The sequence below is a fragment of the Aphis gossypii genome, chromosome 2, assembly GCF_020184175.1.
Source record: "Aphis gossypii isolate Hap1 chromosome 2, ASM2018417v2, whole genome shotgun sequence".
Classification (NCBI taxonomy): Eukaryota; Metazoa; Arthropoda; class Insecta; order Hemiptera; family Aphididae; genus Aphis; species Aphis gossypii.
The window spans coordinates 29497281-29513360 of NC_065531.1; the positions used below are offsets into that span (position 1 = coordinate 29497281).

A 16080-nucleotide genomic window follows, 5' to 3' on the forward strand; every position below is an offset into this window, starting at 1 on the left:
TAAAATATTGAGAATCACTGTATTCTTAATGTATTTAATTAAATATTACATTTTTTTTTTGTACTCGGTAATATATATTTTTTTATTTTCATATTATGTATGAGTATATTTGACACGAAATTATTAATAAACAAAATTATATTTATCTTGTCCGAGTAAAATTTAAAACTTAGTTGATTTTGTCTAGATTTTGCTATACATCTATGTATTTGTGTCACAGCATACTTAAAAGAAAAAATATTAGTTCTTGAAATAAAATATACAATAGCATGCTGAATATTTGAAGTAATAAGCTATTGAAGTGTTATTTATAAATTAAATTAAATATTTCAAGTCACTTAACAATAAGTTGCCAAATGGAATATTTGGAATTTTCTCATGAGAGTGGGTTAAAAATATACTTTTCTGTATATTTTTGTAAACAAGGATACATGCAAACATACTATAAAATATATAAAGTTTTTGTTATAACAAAATCGAATATTCTTGAGAATTGAACGATGATACCATTAATTTATACATGTGACACACATATTTAAATATAATTTATTATCATAGAAGATAAAAGAAAACATCTTATTACAATGAAGTTATTGCATTTTAAATTTTAATTTAAAATGTTATTAAAACAAATAATTAAATAAATATTTGAAATAATTTAGAAGATAGCTAATAATTTTACGTAGGTACAATTAGTTTTATGTGTGTGATTACGCAACAACTGCCATCAGAAATCCAAGTGTTTTTGTTTTAAAATATTATTTTTTGTTTTAATATATGTTTTCTAGTTGTGATTGTACATATGCATACATGCATAAACAATATATGTAATATATCAGTTAGAGAAAATATGGTATCAATGTTGAATAATTCAAGACTAGCAAAACATACTCCGAAAAAATTTGAAACTGAAAAACGTATGGTAGTAAGGTAAAATATATGTACATAAATCATAACGATATATAAATGCAATGCAATAGCGGTATTACAGAATAATTGAATATTTGAGCACACATGGTTAATTAATGCAGAAAGATAATAGTATTTTTTTTTCTATGATTATATTTTATTTTGTAAAACATAACAATGCATTTATAATTTATAAGTTTCTCGGTATTCGTTCAACTATTATTATATTATATCGGGAGTTCTACAACATTAAATTCTGAAATTAACACAAAAGATTATTCTTAGTTATTAAATACTAGCACTTAACGATATTGAAAAAAAAATTAAATAGTTATTTATCAATTATCATGCGTATAACAATTTATATCTATATTCTGTTTCCACGTTTCTATCATAATACATAGGGTATTCAGTAAGGGTGTTATATTAAAAACATGGACATTATCTACACGTTTATAGTTCATTGTTCTAGGCATGGTCACTAGGGCGAGAATGTAAAAAGTTTGCTGTAGTGTTCTACATGAGCGCCCACCGGAGGATGTAACATGGTTTGCAATATAACAACCGTGAAAACTTTATTTTTATATAATAACGAATGACTAGCATATTATAATTCTAATTTCTGATTTATTTTGCAATTTAAATAATTAAACTTGTTAAATTTCCTTTGGGTGATAATGATGCTTGTATACTGTATAGGTTTCATTAACCTCTATTTAATCTTTATTACAGCTCCTTATTTATATTTATTTCTTATAATATATCAGTTATTGAAATATTAAAATGAAGGAAAAGCATATTTAATTATAAGCATGTTAAATTTACAAACTAAAACAATTTAGTACAAATAATAGAATAATGTGATTGCACATTATGAGTATAAATTGTATAATGTAAATTATAATAATATAGTTATTATATTACTGCTATGTTACATCTTATTAAATTAATTTGAAATGTTCAGATAATACGATTTAAATAATATAAGACTAACTGCAGTCAAATTTGATGTACGTTTCATAAATATTGAATATTATGATGAAATATACTTTTTAAATAATTAAATTTAAAAAAAAAAGAATATTGTAACATTCTACATTCTAACATTTAATAAATAAACAAAAATAAATACATAACGGAAATTAAACAAATATTTTAAATTAAATCATCGTATTCCAAGTATGTAAGTTAATTCTGTTTTTTTTTAAAAAATTTAGAATTAAAATAAAAAGAAAAATGTTATACCAAGACAAAAGAGGTATCTGTTAGACCTTACTCTTAGACTATATAGAGGAAAAAAATTCAATTGAAGCAAAGTTTCGAATTTCTTACAAAAGAAATAACTATGTCAGCTATGAACCTACATACGAAACGAAAGAGAAAAAAACATTAATGAAAACAGAGTGGACCAAGATTGTGAAGAATCTACTACCCAAGATTCACCTTATACGAGTTTAAGAAAACTTTAAGTCGCTTTGAGCATAGTTACCTGTACAAAAAATATCACATTGTCTAAATGAAAAATATACAATAACGATAGATTTTATTGTAATGGTACCGTATGAATGTTCATGATTAAAATTATTTGAATTAAGTACTGAAATATCATAATATTTTGTTTTTATTATTCCCTATTAGAAACTTTAATTAAAATTAAATAAAAAGCTGAAACAAGAAGAATAGGTATATGAAACAAAACTATTATACATTTACTAGTGTTTTAGTTATTTAGGAACAATCCTAAAAATTGTCTAAGGTCAATATTTCAAACATGATTCCTCCTATTTTTTACTCGAATGTCAATTTATAAAACCCATCTCCTCCTTAACTAATAAACCCGTTTTAATGCAATTTAAAATATTTAATTATGATAGTTTTAAAAGCTTATAGATTTCTATGTTGCATATTTTTTAACATTCAGAGGTATATAATAAGAATTAATGCAATATATTTTTTTTTAATTTCAACAACCAATATAATATTATACTAGCGTATTAATAAAAAAAAATACAATGTAGTAATACTGTAATCGAGTTAATTTTTTTTTTTGTGATAATGTGATAATAAATAATAAACAAATTAATATCAAGTTGAAAAAAAAATTCGTTAACTATTGTCGTACCTATATTAATTCATCACACCTATTTTATACTCCGATTATAAAACTACAATTAAAATTTATATCCATTGGAAATTAATAAAATGGCGAAAATTTGAATTGTTTTACACATTTGTGTTTATTTTTCACGTCAAAGACACTATTAAAAAGTCAAGAAATTATTATCAAAGTTTAAGGAGCCAATGAGATAATCACTACATAAAAACTTTTAGAAACTCACAGGATCTGCATAAAAAATTATCAAATATTACTAAAGGAAAAGAGTTTATTTTTCTTTCATTATTATTCTTTTGCAATTAACCATTACAGAAACCAAAGCTATTGACGGAAAAGTTTCTTATAGTGGTTTCTATTTGTTTCATTACAAAAACTAAGTGCAAATAATATAAACTAGAAATTGTTTTTAACTAAAAGACACTATTTTAATAATTAAATAATGCATTTAATCATCAATATTAATTTACATTATTTTTTTATGAGATTAAACAAAGATTACAAAGCTTTTAAATATTTAAAGAATGTATGCTGTTGTTGGGTGAATTAGTATTAGGCTATAGTATCTTTTAATTCAGGAACAATAAAAATTATTGTATTTAGAAAACGATTCTGACTAGAGGTCAGTTAACTGTATAATTTTGGAAATTTTTCAAATACTAATTATTGTTTATAAATAAATGTATATGTAACTACTTTAAAAATAACGTATTAACTACATATTATACTTTATAAATATATATTTATATGAATTATTGCACGTGGTAAAAGTGATTTTTTTTTTATATAATTTTAGATTACATAAAAATTAATAAAATATAACATTCTAAATAGATTAAAAAATACAATTATTATAAATATTAATATTATTATATAAATAATTTTTATAGGGAATGTTTCAATTAAATATAAAATATACTTTAGTAAATATAGTAATATTCATAATTATTTTTGTTTAATACATTTGAATAGTAATTATAAGTACATTCTATAGATCATTTTCATTTAAATTCAATTATTTTATGCCATTTTAGAAATGTTTTGAGATAAAATAAACTCTTTTAAAAAAATACAAATAGCCTTTTTTGATTGTATTTGTATATAGTAGTTCACTAGTATTATTATAATTGTTGATGGATTAAACTCAAACGAGTGGTTTTTAGATCATCAAACTTCATGGACTATGAATTAATAGTCTAAGTAATAACTGTTTAAAAGTATGAAATATGATATTATATTAGTCTACCTAGTACTTATTTTAAATTATTTAAATTATTACACTATGCTTACAAATTATAAAATATTAACATTATTTTATTTATTATTTTAAAATTGAAAAATATCCCATTATTTTAAGTGTATTTTACCATAAATTATTGTTTATATAAACTATCAGTTGTACATAAAGTTAAATAATTTCGATTTATATATTCAAAATTATCAAAAATTAAAATCGATTTATAGTTCACAAGAGTTTGGTAGCTACTTATACGTTTTTATCGGATATTTAAACTCGATAAAAATGCTAATTATTCAAAAATAATATGTTCATGAACTTAATGTTTAGTTTAAAAATTAAAACATGAATAAATTCATAATTAAAAGAAAAACGATGATGATCGCGTAGGTTAAATTACTTTGTATTTTTATACATCATAGTTTATGGTATTAGGTTTCGGGTACAGACATTTTCAAATTGGGTTAGATGAAACTTTTCCAATACAGCCATACATCTATTACCTAAAGAGACAAACAAAGGAAATAAATAATACACAAAATCTACTGGGAATTCATCAAATTGGATACCTAGCTGTACTGTTTTAAACGTGTCACAGCAACGAGAGTTGTATTATTATTAAAATTTTAAACGAAACATTTTTTAGATTTTTAAATAGTGATATCATGTTGTATCGATATACAAAATTTAATTTAATAATAAAATATATTATCAACTAATTTTTAGATCTGATTTTAAAAATATTATTATATAACTGCACATGGTTATTAAAAATAATATAATGATTTTTGATAGGTTTAACAATTTAATTAAATTTGTTAAAAGTAATGAGAAATGAAAAGCTAAGTTATCAAGAACAATTTCAATTATAACCTGGTTCAGAAAAAAATAAAATTCACATTTAGACAACCTAATTCAAATTTTATTGAAATCATTTATCATTATATATAATTATTATATATACGTATATGTATTAAAAAAAATACCAGATCAAATATTCCTTGAACTTGATGCTTCAAGCATCATATTTTTATAAAGATTTTCCAAAAATTAAATCAAGTATGATGAGTATATCAAGTTTAAATGCATTAAGTTAATCCGTTTATTATTTTCTGAAAAGTTTATTTATTAATAAAATGAGGTTTTTGGGAATTTTGCTAGTTTTAGTATATTTTTGATTATTGTTTCTTATATAGAATATCCTAATAAAATACTTGATCTAATAAAATACACACGATTAGTGATAATTATGATTTATGTAAAAGTGGGTTTATAAGAAATAATCACAATTATTATTAAAAAAATACATAAAAAAAATAAAAGTAATTAAATGTATTGATTGCTTGAAACATTTTAATTATTCATTGATTATTTCACTTAAATATATACATACTTAAAAATAGATTCAAATTCTACATACAACTATTAATACATCATTGATAGATAACGAAAAAAGTATCTTTTGAAAATACCTAGGTACAAACAAATTTGTTTTCGAAATTGTTAGAAATAAATTAACTGTTTTATGTAATATAATTAAAATACATTATATACATTACACATAATACATTACATATATGTATTGTTATATGATATAATATAAATAATCGGAAAAAATATTTTCTGGGTTTCTTTAATTTTTAAAAATTTTAAAGGTGTCGTTAAAGCACTTATAAAAAATAATATTTAGTGATAATAATTATATTAATTTTAAATTATATTTATTTGTTTCAATCATAACATTTTTGAATTTTATTTCGAGTAATAAAAATTACAATTTCGACGACATGGACTCAGTTTATATCAATGTTCATACAATACACGCGAAGGATTATGATTGTAAAAAAATGATTTTTTAAAACTGGAAATATTCTTTAAGTGTTTTTTTTTGTATTGATTTTATTTTTGAATAAAATTCCAAAAATTTTTCCTATATTTTTTTTTTTATGTTCAACTTTATAAACAACGATTTTGTATTAGTAGAAAAATATTATCAACAAAATATGACTCATAGTATTTCACTATTTCATATTTTTGAAATTATAAATTAATGATTTCCTAAAATATTATGTAATTAATGAAAACTATTGTGCATCTATCTTTATTTAATGCTAATGTTTTTAATTTCAAATTAATGAATTTGTATTTTATTATATTCAATATTAATTTTATATAAAATAATTGTAAGATAACACTTAAGTTATGTTATTTTTTTAAATTACATCTTACATAAGGTATTTTTTAAGCATTACATAATATGGAACAAATAAATTTCATAATTTAAAAGGCTGCAACATGATAATACACCATAAAAACAATCTTCATTGTGTAGTGGTAATATTATAGTCATATTAAAAAAAAAAAAAACGATATTATGTATACTATTAAAACGTTGTAAATTGTTTCCTTGTCTTAGAGTAGAATTGTATACCTACTTATTGTTATTTAAAATTTAAATGGACAATACAGATGTAAGGAAAATCGCATGGATAATTTCAATGACATAATAATAAATATAATGTGAAAAAATTACAAATAAAAAAATTATATTTAACATAATATATATTCGCTTGTGGTGTTTTAATAAAATGTATATAATATAACCTAACAATAATTGCATTGTATTATTTATGGACTATGATTGAAAATAAATAATAAGCTTATCTGATAAACCTCTTTGTCGGAACCACAAAAACGGTGAAAATCTGAACCGTACCTACCTATACAATAACTTGGAAAAAGTTCCTTTTTATTTTCGTTTACCACAAGAATCTCATTCAAAAATATACAACACTTCACTTATAATACCAGTCCATTCTAAATTCGAGAAGTGTTAGTGTAGATGGAGTTTGATTATTAAAATTTAATTTCTACATTTAAGCACACATTTTTCACTTATCTTCAAGATATGTTAAAGGAACGGTCTGTTTTTATATATAATATATATTATATGTATATTATCTAATATTGCATCATATAGATTTTATATGAAAAATGAACAATTTATTGAACAAAATATTTTAAATATTTTAAGCATATATTTAAAACATTTTACAAAATAATATTACCACTTAAACCACTTTAGTTGTTGTAATCGATGTTTAAAACAATTTATTTAGTCTTAAAAAAAACATAAAATTGTAAGTATCTTGCAGTTATATTAATCATGAAAAAAAATTGTGTCTAAATTATTAATTATATAATACAATAATATGTGCCATGGTTATAGGTAAATTAGGTACAAGCAGTTTAATAATAAACATTATTAGGTAATATTTTTATAAAATCAAAACATAAGACATCTAGACTTAATAGTTAATTTTCATACCAAATTTTAACAACCTAGTGTTTACCATTATTTATTTTATTAACTAAAATTTAAATTCAATTCAGCTATAAGCCTTGACCTTTGATATCACAAAATAAATATATTATCATTTTATATTTTCATGAATTTGATTTTTTTATTTATAAAGTATAAAACAACAGAATTATAAACAGTTCAAAAATATTTGTTTTAAAAATGTTTATTGAACTGTTCAACACAATACATATGTTTTTAACATAAAAAAAAACATTTGTTTTGTATAATTTAAATGAAAAAAAAAAACCAGTTTTAAAGCTTTAATATTTATGCATTTGTAGTAACTGGCAATAACACATACTCCGTGGTAGACACATAATAGTAACAAGGTAAAAACAAAACATTATTTCAAACAAGGTGGTATTTGCACAGCGCAACTGCAGTAAGTATATATTTTCAATGTCGTTGCGCCTGTTGTTAATGTCTTAGAGCACGAATTATAGTTTTTGCTCTTCCGAATTTCCATTCGAAAAGCAGTTTGGTAAAATCGATCTTTCGTGCTATATATTACTGTAACGATTCAAACATGTTCGTTAATAGCTGCGTCTGCAGTCTTCTTGCTGAGTGGACGTTTTTTGCAGAATCAAGTAGTAAAATTAGTAGAGCAGTGACGGAGCATAACCGAATATATCATTACACAAAATATTATAATAATAATTAGTCAAGAAAACGTAATATAGCCACGTGTAAAAAATAATGTGATTCGATTTTTGTGTTCTGCACTTTACTTTCTCATTGGACGGCTGATCACACATTATTAGAACATTGGATACAAGTTAAAGTTTTATTCGTTTTAATAATAACTTGTGTTAACGTATTATAATATTATTAATTCCGATGTGTAAACTATATGTGCTTTTAATTGCAGTTTATTACACCGAGCACTAGTTATGTTTGTATAGGACTTGTTATGATATAACTATAGACACATTAAGTTTTATATTGACTTAACGAACTAGACTTTTGACATTTTGTTGAGTGACACTGTCAATTTTGTGCTTCTTTAGTGAATAGAGTTAAATAAATCAATTAACCCACACACATCATGAATCCAATGGTATACGTGAATGCGGTGTTAAAGTACTCACATGAAAGTCAGTTAGATTGCAAATCACAACACTATAATATGAATGTAAATTAAAAATATAGGCGCCTACTATTAATAATGCATTTCTGTTTTTTTTTTTCAAACGAATGTTTTTAAATAAATAGTTGCAGCGATTTTTCAGTGTTAACGATTCTGCGAATTGTCTAAAACAATGCCAAACGAATTATACCGGGCTGCCACAAATGCATAATAATTATATTATTCTGCACACTCAACGTCCGGGTTCTATGAATTTCGTTTAAATTTTTTAATAGGCCAGCATAAATCCGCTAGTGACAAAATGCGCTATAGTTTGTTCACTATTGGTTAGTGTTTTGGTGCGGAATGGTAAAGGGATGGGAGGGAATTAATACCGTTGTTGTTTTTGGATTAATGATGGTGGTCGATTTGAAAATTACCGGCTATGTGCTGCTTCGGCCACAATATAACATATACCACTACCAAGGGTATAGGTACCCACCTCTATGGATAGCTACCTACGAGGCGTATATACATATTCTCGTCAACACGCTATAAGCATGTACTATATTTGTACACACAGGCACATACATATAATACATATACAATATACATATGTATATATACTTTGTCGGTAATCGTCCTCTTCCCCGTCCGAACGCCAGCGCACGACTGAAAACTACGCATTTTGTATATGAAATGCGAATAATATAATATTCACATTACGGAAATAATAATAATAATAATAATATAAAACGTTGGCATTCGTATTGTGTTAAGCGCCTGTCGAATATTTGCTCGCTATATACCTATAAGAGCGTCGGTTGATTTTACGGATTATACATAGCCATATTGTAGTACAATATCTAATGCATTTAAAATATATCCAGCCAACTCGTTTATAGACAACGCGCATTTAAAATGCATTTACTTTACGAAAAATATATTTGAATACTATTATGTACAATGTTAGCTACTCATACTGGTTGATAATCTTGACGAACGGCATTACCTTGCACAATAAATTACTGTGGTATTTTATTATATCTCGATGATTTTTTTTAAATTGACTAACCTGAAGGTGTTAAAATCAATTATACGTTCACTAGAAATCAGTTTTCAGAGTGGAAATTAAGTTAAAAAATCAACCGATAAGTTGTAACCAACCGACAAATGCTATTGAAACAAGCTAATTGTTATAATTAAAAAGCAGTGTGTGAGAGTATAATAAATTACACTTACGTGATGTAATGAAAAATGAAGAGCACCACCAAATAAAACGTAGTCATAAGATTATTGATATTTTATGAAACTAAAACTAAACTTATAATTTTCCCATTTTAAAAGTAAATCCAACCAACCTCGATGTGTCAACTAATAATTCCGCTAATCCACTAAACATATGTAATATTTCATTTCCAAGTATAGCATTTATGACGACCGAATCTACAATCAAGACGACGTACTCTTCAATGGTTCCAAGTTTCCAGCCTAGTCAAAAAAACTAATAAAATTTGGTATGGAAACTAATGATATTGATAATACGCTAGAAAGAAGTTACAGTTTCATGCAAAGTATAACAGTCATTGCGTCTAGTTCCGGGACGTGAGATTACTCTTTGACGCCGAATTTAATAGTTATGAGGTTTATAACGATGGTTGTAAAGGGTAATCATAAACGGCGATCATTCTGGTATCGGTCTAAGAAATTTATTAGACGCATGTTTTGATACGCATACTCCAAGATTTCTCTGTTGTTTATCTAATGTGTAAAGTTTATTGTACCAGGTGTTTAATAAATTTGGAAACTCTTAATCACTGTATGCATATTTTAATTTTGATATGGAGGAGTACGTGAGTATAATCTATTATAGTAGAATCTTATATGAATACAGGATTTATAAGATTTTTAAAAATATTTGCATTAACATGTTTTTTTTAACAATATTTTTTTATTTTAAATTAGAATCAAATTTCTCGAATAAAATATTGTGGTTCAATGCATTCTCAAGATGAATATACATTTTAATTTAAAACGATTTTTATAAATAAGTGTGTATTATTATATCAGTGTCGAAATGTAGTCATGGGTTTCATATTCAATGACTTAAATTATTATAGTACGAAATATTATTACGAACGAAATTTGCAGGTAAAATATAATACGCATAATTGTTTAATTCCGTTAACGCACATGCTAGGAATTATATTATTATGCATAGCAACACACTGTACAGACAGTTTTCCACTGTTAAAAACCTTATAGGGACTTACACTACACGAGTTTGACAAACACTCAAAGAGGCAAAAAGGATAAAAGAAATCTGAAGACGTTAGAAGCTATATTATAGACAAGGCTCGACGATATAAAGTAAAGCATAACTAATGAAAAGGTACTGCGTATATTTCCATAAAATTGTTTTTACATTAATATTTATTCATACGTTTTTAATTAAATAATAACCGTAGCATAACAAATAAAAACTATCGCTTATTACTTTGTTCTCAACCATTTGCAATTTCGTTCTATGTTATTGATTTAATTTAATATTTATCTAGCCAACTACCTACTTACATATTACGAGAAAATAATTTTCATATTTTAACAAAATAAATAAAATATAAAATAAATTGATGTACTATTTTATTTAAAATATTATTATGGCAATAGTTCTGACTTTATTAGGTGTTAATATCAAGTGAAAAAAAATTTAATTAGTATACGTAGGTACTCAAAATTCAGCATTAAGTATCAAACTCGTATTTCAAATAATTTTGTTGATTAATTAAATATATTCTTTTTGTAATAATAATAATAATAATAACTTAACATAAATAAGTATTTCTATCATATAAATTGTACACCATTTAGGAGTTAAGGTCTTTGGAAACTGATTACCAATTGGATTTTTTTTGAGTTTTAGATGCTTTATACAAATACTTAATACTATTTGTTTTTCAAATTTTGTCCAGTTCTTTCTAAAATACCATATGAAACTATCTTTAAAAATATCAGAGTATAAAATTTTCAAATATAACAAAATCCATAATAACTTAAGATTCACTTGTACTTTTTTATTTTTTTTTAATTCTTGAACTGTTTTGCTAAGTAATTTTAAACAATAACCATTGATATTTTTCGTGATTTTCGTTTAGTTTGATGACATTTACAAATATTATTATTTTAATTGTTATAATTTACCTTATTTTATATTATATATAAAAAAAAAAAAAATGTAAATACATAGTGTGTAACTGTGCATATAAAATGACAAAAACTAATAATTTACCAGACTTTATTTAGTTTTTTTTCAATGATGAAAATAAATATTTGTATTTCATATTTTGCATACATCATTGAACACAATTTATGATTCACTATTATAATAATATTAATAATTTGTAATGCATTAAAATATTATTAGGTTGGTTTACATTTATAATTGTAATTTAATATTCTATAAATGTATGATATATTTTATTATATAGTACAAATTTGTATTTATGATTAAAAATAATAGATTGTATAGAAAGGAAGAAAAATGCAATATTTAAATATCATTATTTTTTATAATATTTAAAATTAAATGATATAATTTAAGTAAGTTTTGGTTCTAAGAAACAATAACATACCATTAACGATAGGTACATATATTAATTTGTTTATATATATATATATATTATAAATTAGTTCAAATATATTTTTTTTTGTTATAAATATTTAGTTTATAATTATCCCTATAAGGAACAATCGTGTTATTTTTTCAGTTGTGAAACATTACAATTTAAACTATTTTGTAATATTTTTGATATGTATTATATTATATGTAATATAATGATTAATTAATTTAAATAATTATTTTATTATTCATTTTAATTAATTGTTATTACTTACAAGTTTTATTAAATGTTATAACATTGTACTTTTCTTAGAATATTGAAACAACCATACCTGAAACAGAAATCATTTTTTTTTTTTTTTAATATACAGCAAATTTTCTAGTTTCTTACATATATAATATTACATTATATTAAATTAAAAACAAATATAAAACTGTATTTCTTGATGTAATAAATTACTAATTGGTAAACAAGTTTATATATTTTTTTTTGTTTTTCAGTGAAATAAATAATTGAGAAACTTAAACGGTTCTAATGTTTTTAGAAATGTTTGTATTTTATTACCTACTTAATTTACAAGAATAAAGTTTAACATTATAATAAATATTTTCATGGAAGTTTTATAATTCGAGATAAATAGTTAGAATACATAATATAAGTGACATTTTTTTTATGGTCGATTACATTATGGTTTGTATACTTAGTAACATATTATGATTATAATTGTATACTTGAGGTATTTTGCAAATACGTGTATATAAAATATTTTGCCAATGTACCTATAGTTTGCTTTCGTCAATGAAATTGTTTACGTTCTTGATTATTTATAGTTAAGAAAATTTTTTTAAATATAACACATTATTTTTAAATTACATAATACATAAAACTAACTCCAAAAATGTCTTATTCACACAACATATCTTCAAAATAAAAACACATAATGCTAATATTTCAATATTTTTTTCCTAATATTTTTATTAGAACAATATTCTGTGACAAATATTTATTTTATACTTAGTTTAATTTAAACTTATATTTTAAATTGTTCTTCTACACATTTTATCTTCTATTGAAATGATTCGTAATGCTATATTATGTCAATTCAATAAAGTTCATATTTTTTCAAGCTGATAATTTTTTATTTTTTTTAATTTATTTTCAGGTGACAGTTATTCCACTGACAGGTGTTCTTTGTTATTTATTGTCAAAATTTCAAATGTTGTATATATTCTTGAGCATTTGGCTTATTGCCAAATTGAGATTTGAAATAAACCAAGTAGCTTATGTATATAAATTAATGAAAAAAAAAGTTTTAATTATTTCGATTTTTTAAAAAAAAAAACATTTTATTATTATTATATCTAGGCTTCAATAAAAATGATTATTTTTCTAGTGTAACATTTTTTTTCAACATTTTATACTTTTATAACATTTTTATAATACTAGATATAATATATATGATATTTACAGTTTGTATCTAAGTCTAGTTGTTTGAACACTTAAAAAATATTAGTGGTGTTGTTTTTTGATTGGGGGCTATTCCAAATGATGAATGATTGTTGAAGAGAAGAAGTGAGTATTTGAGGTAGTAAATAATTATGTATGTAATTGTAAGGGAAGTTTTGTATATATTACACGATGGACCGGGTTCCTTAGTTATTAAATAGGATTGGGGAAAATGGGAGTGGCCCATCTGAATCTTTTTATAACTATTTGTGTTCTCTCCTAGAGGAATATTGTCAGAATACGAATTTAAAACATATTGTACTAGTGTATATATAATTATATAAAATTTCATAACTTATTACTAAAATCTTAATTTATAAACTACTGCCTATTATATCATGTATTTGTAGGTAAAGACATTATTAATGGTTCGTCAATATGAATAGAACCTGCGGGATCCATGTAAATACAATTCCTACATTATGTGTGGTGCCTAACTATAACGCTTTACAAATCAAAAGAAACCTCCGAGGTAATACAATGTCAATAGATACAACCCAAGAGTATAAATCCTTAAGCGATTATCTTTTAGAATACCACTATGTACCGGTATGTCTATTATGTATTGATTATTATAATTTCTTGCTATGTAAACAGGAACATCGTAATATTTTTTAGCTTCCTCAAATACAATTTCTAAAAATAAATATATATATTTTCGTTTCCTGGATATTTTCTAGTTAAAAATCAATAAACAAACATGAAATGTAATAGAAAATATAGAAAACTATATGGAATACATTATTTTAATACATTTTTTTTTTGAGAAATTTTAGTGATCATATAACTATAGCTTCATGAGTCACGTTTCAATTTTTTTTTTTTTTTTTTTTAATGTTGCATATAATATAAATAAAGTTCAGAAATTATCTTTTTTTTTTTTGTGCATTTCACGATAAGATTACGTAGTCCATAAATGATCACATATCAGCTGGTATAATAATAGTATAGTAATAAATAATAGCTTTATACTTAAATAAATCTACTACTCAATTACTGTTATCAAAACAAAATTTAAAAGGCTATTATTTTTACTATCGATATAGTTCATAAACGCGAGTTTGTTTACTCTATTGAAGTAATAAACTTATAACACTGATAACAGACACGATAAAAGAAACACATACACACGCGAGCACTCGTGCATATAATAATATATAACCGTTGTTCGCGATGGCAGGTTTTATTATTGTACATTTCATAATAAATCTGGAAATTAATTTGATAGATATGAAAAAATAAATAAATAATGCTTATATTTATTATTTCTTTTTTTTCGTATGTTAAGTAAGTAAATACATAAAATGATTAAAAATGTGTTTTAAATTACGTATGTCAGCACACAGTTAATACAATTATAGTCTGATCAATTATGAAGATGTTTTTTAAACTCGTCCGTGCTCTCTTCACGTTGTCCACAAATTATTATTTATATTAATGAATACAATAATATTATTTTATAAAGTTTAATGAAACAATTGATATTTGAAGCAAAACACATACAATAATCTATACCTATTATTGCGTTTAGCAATTTAAATTTCATGGAATTTATATGAGTTCTATGATAAATCTATCACAAATTTTTCACACGTATTTAATTTCATCTGAATCATAATAACAATAATAAAAATATATATTATTATTAAAAAAGATGATGTGGAAAATTTTAAACACATTGACGATGGTTTATTTGTTCAAAATAATATATTGGAATAAGAGTTTACGTGCTTTGGATCGAAAAAAATTCCTTTACAATTGACATAAACGACCAGGGTGACCAATGTTGCCTAACAATCTGTCACGTTCAGTTGTACATTTTTTTCAATCTTTTTTCTACTCACCTCTTTCTCGTCAATTCTCACTTTTTTAAAGCAATGGGCTGGTTGGTTTTATGACTTCTCTGGTGACAATTGTCAGAATCATCTTATCAATAGTTGAATAGCTTACTATTTTCACTAAAGTTTGCAATCTGACCTTGAGTATCAAAAAAATACTCATTGTGATGAACTTAATATAAATTATGTATTGAATACATGGTTGGTAAAAATGTATCAAAACAATTTCTCATTTACTCCACTATGATTTACGTTTTTAATAAAACGAATATATTGTTATTATTATTATTTAATTACGTAATATCTAAACACCGAAAATGACATACAGTAATATTATATTATAATGTAAAATAATAAATTCAACACGTCATAAAAAATAAAATAAAAATATATGATTAAAAATTATCATTAATATACAATATAATCT

The 16080-nt window shown here is 23.3% G+C and overlaps 1 protein-coding gene and 1 long non-coding RNA gene across 3 annotated transcripts in view; one reads left to right on the forward strand and one right to left on the reverse strand.

Annotated features, from left to right (window-relative positions):
- LOC114128014 (LHFPL tetraspan subfamily member 1 protein-like) overlaps positions 1–16080 on the reverse strand; it is a 214893-nt gene that overhangs the window by 117423 nt on the left and 81390 nt on the right. The gene's annotated exons all lie outside the window — the stretch shown is intronic.
- On the forward strand, positions 10753–14261 carry LOC126549937 (uncharacterized). Of its 2 annotated transcripts, none has more exons than XR_007603908.1 (4): positions 10753–10840; positions 10955–11081; positions 13472–13585; positions 14166–14261. It is a non-coding gene; the product is annotated as an uncharacterized LOC126549937 (long non-coding RNA). The 2 variants fall into 2 exon arrangements; XR_007603907.1 differs by having other exon boundaries at positions 13472–13594; positions 14166–14260.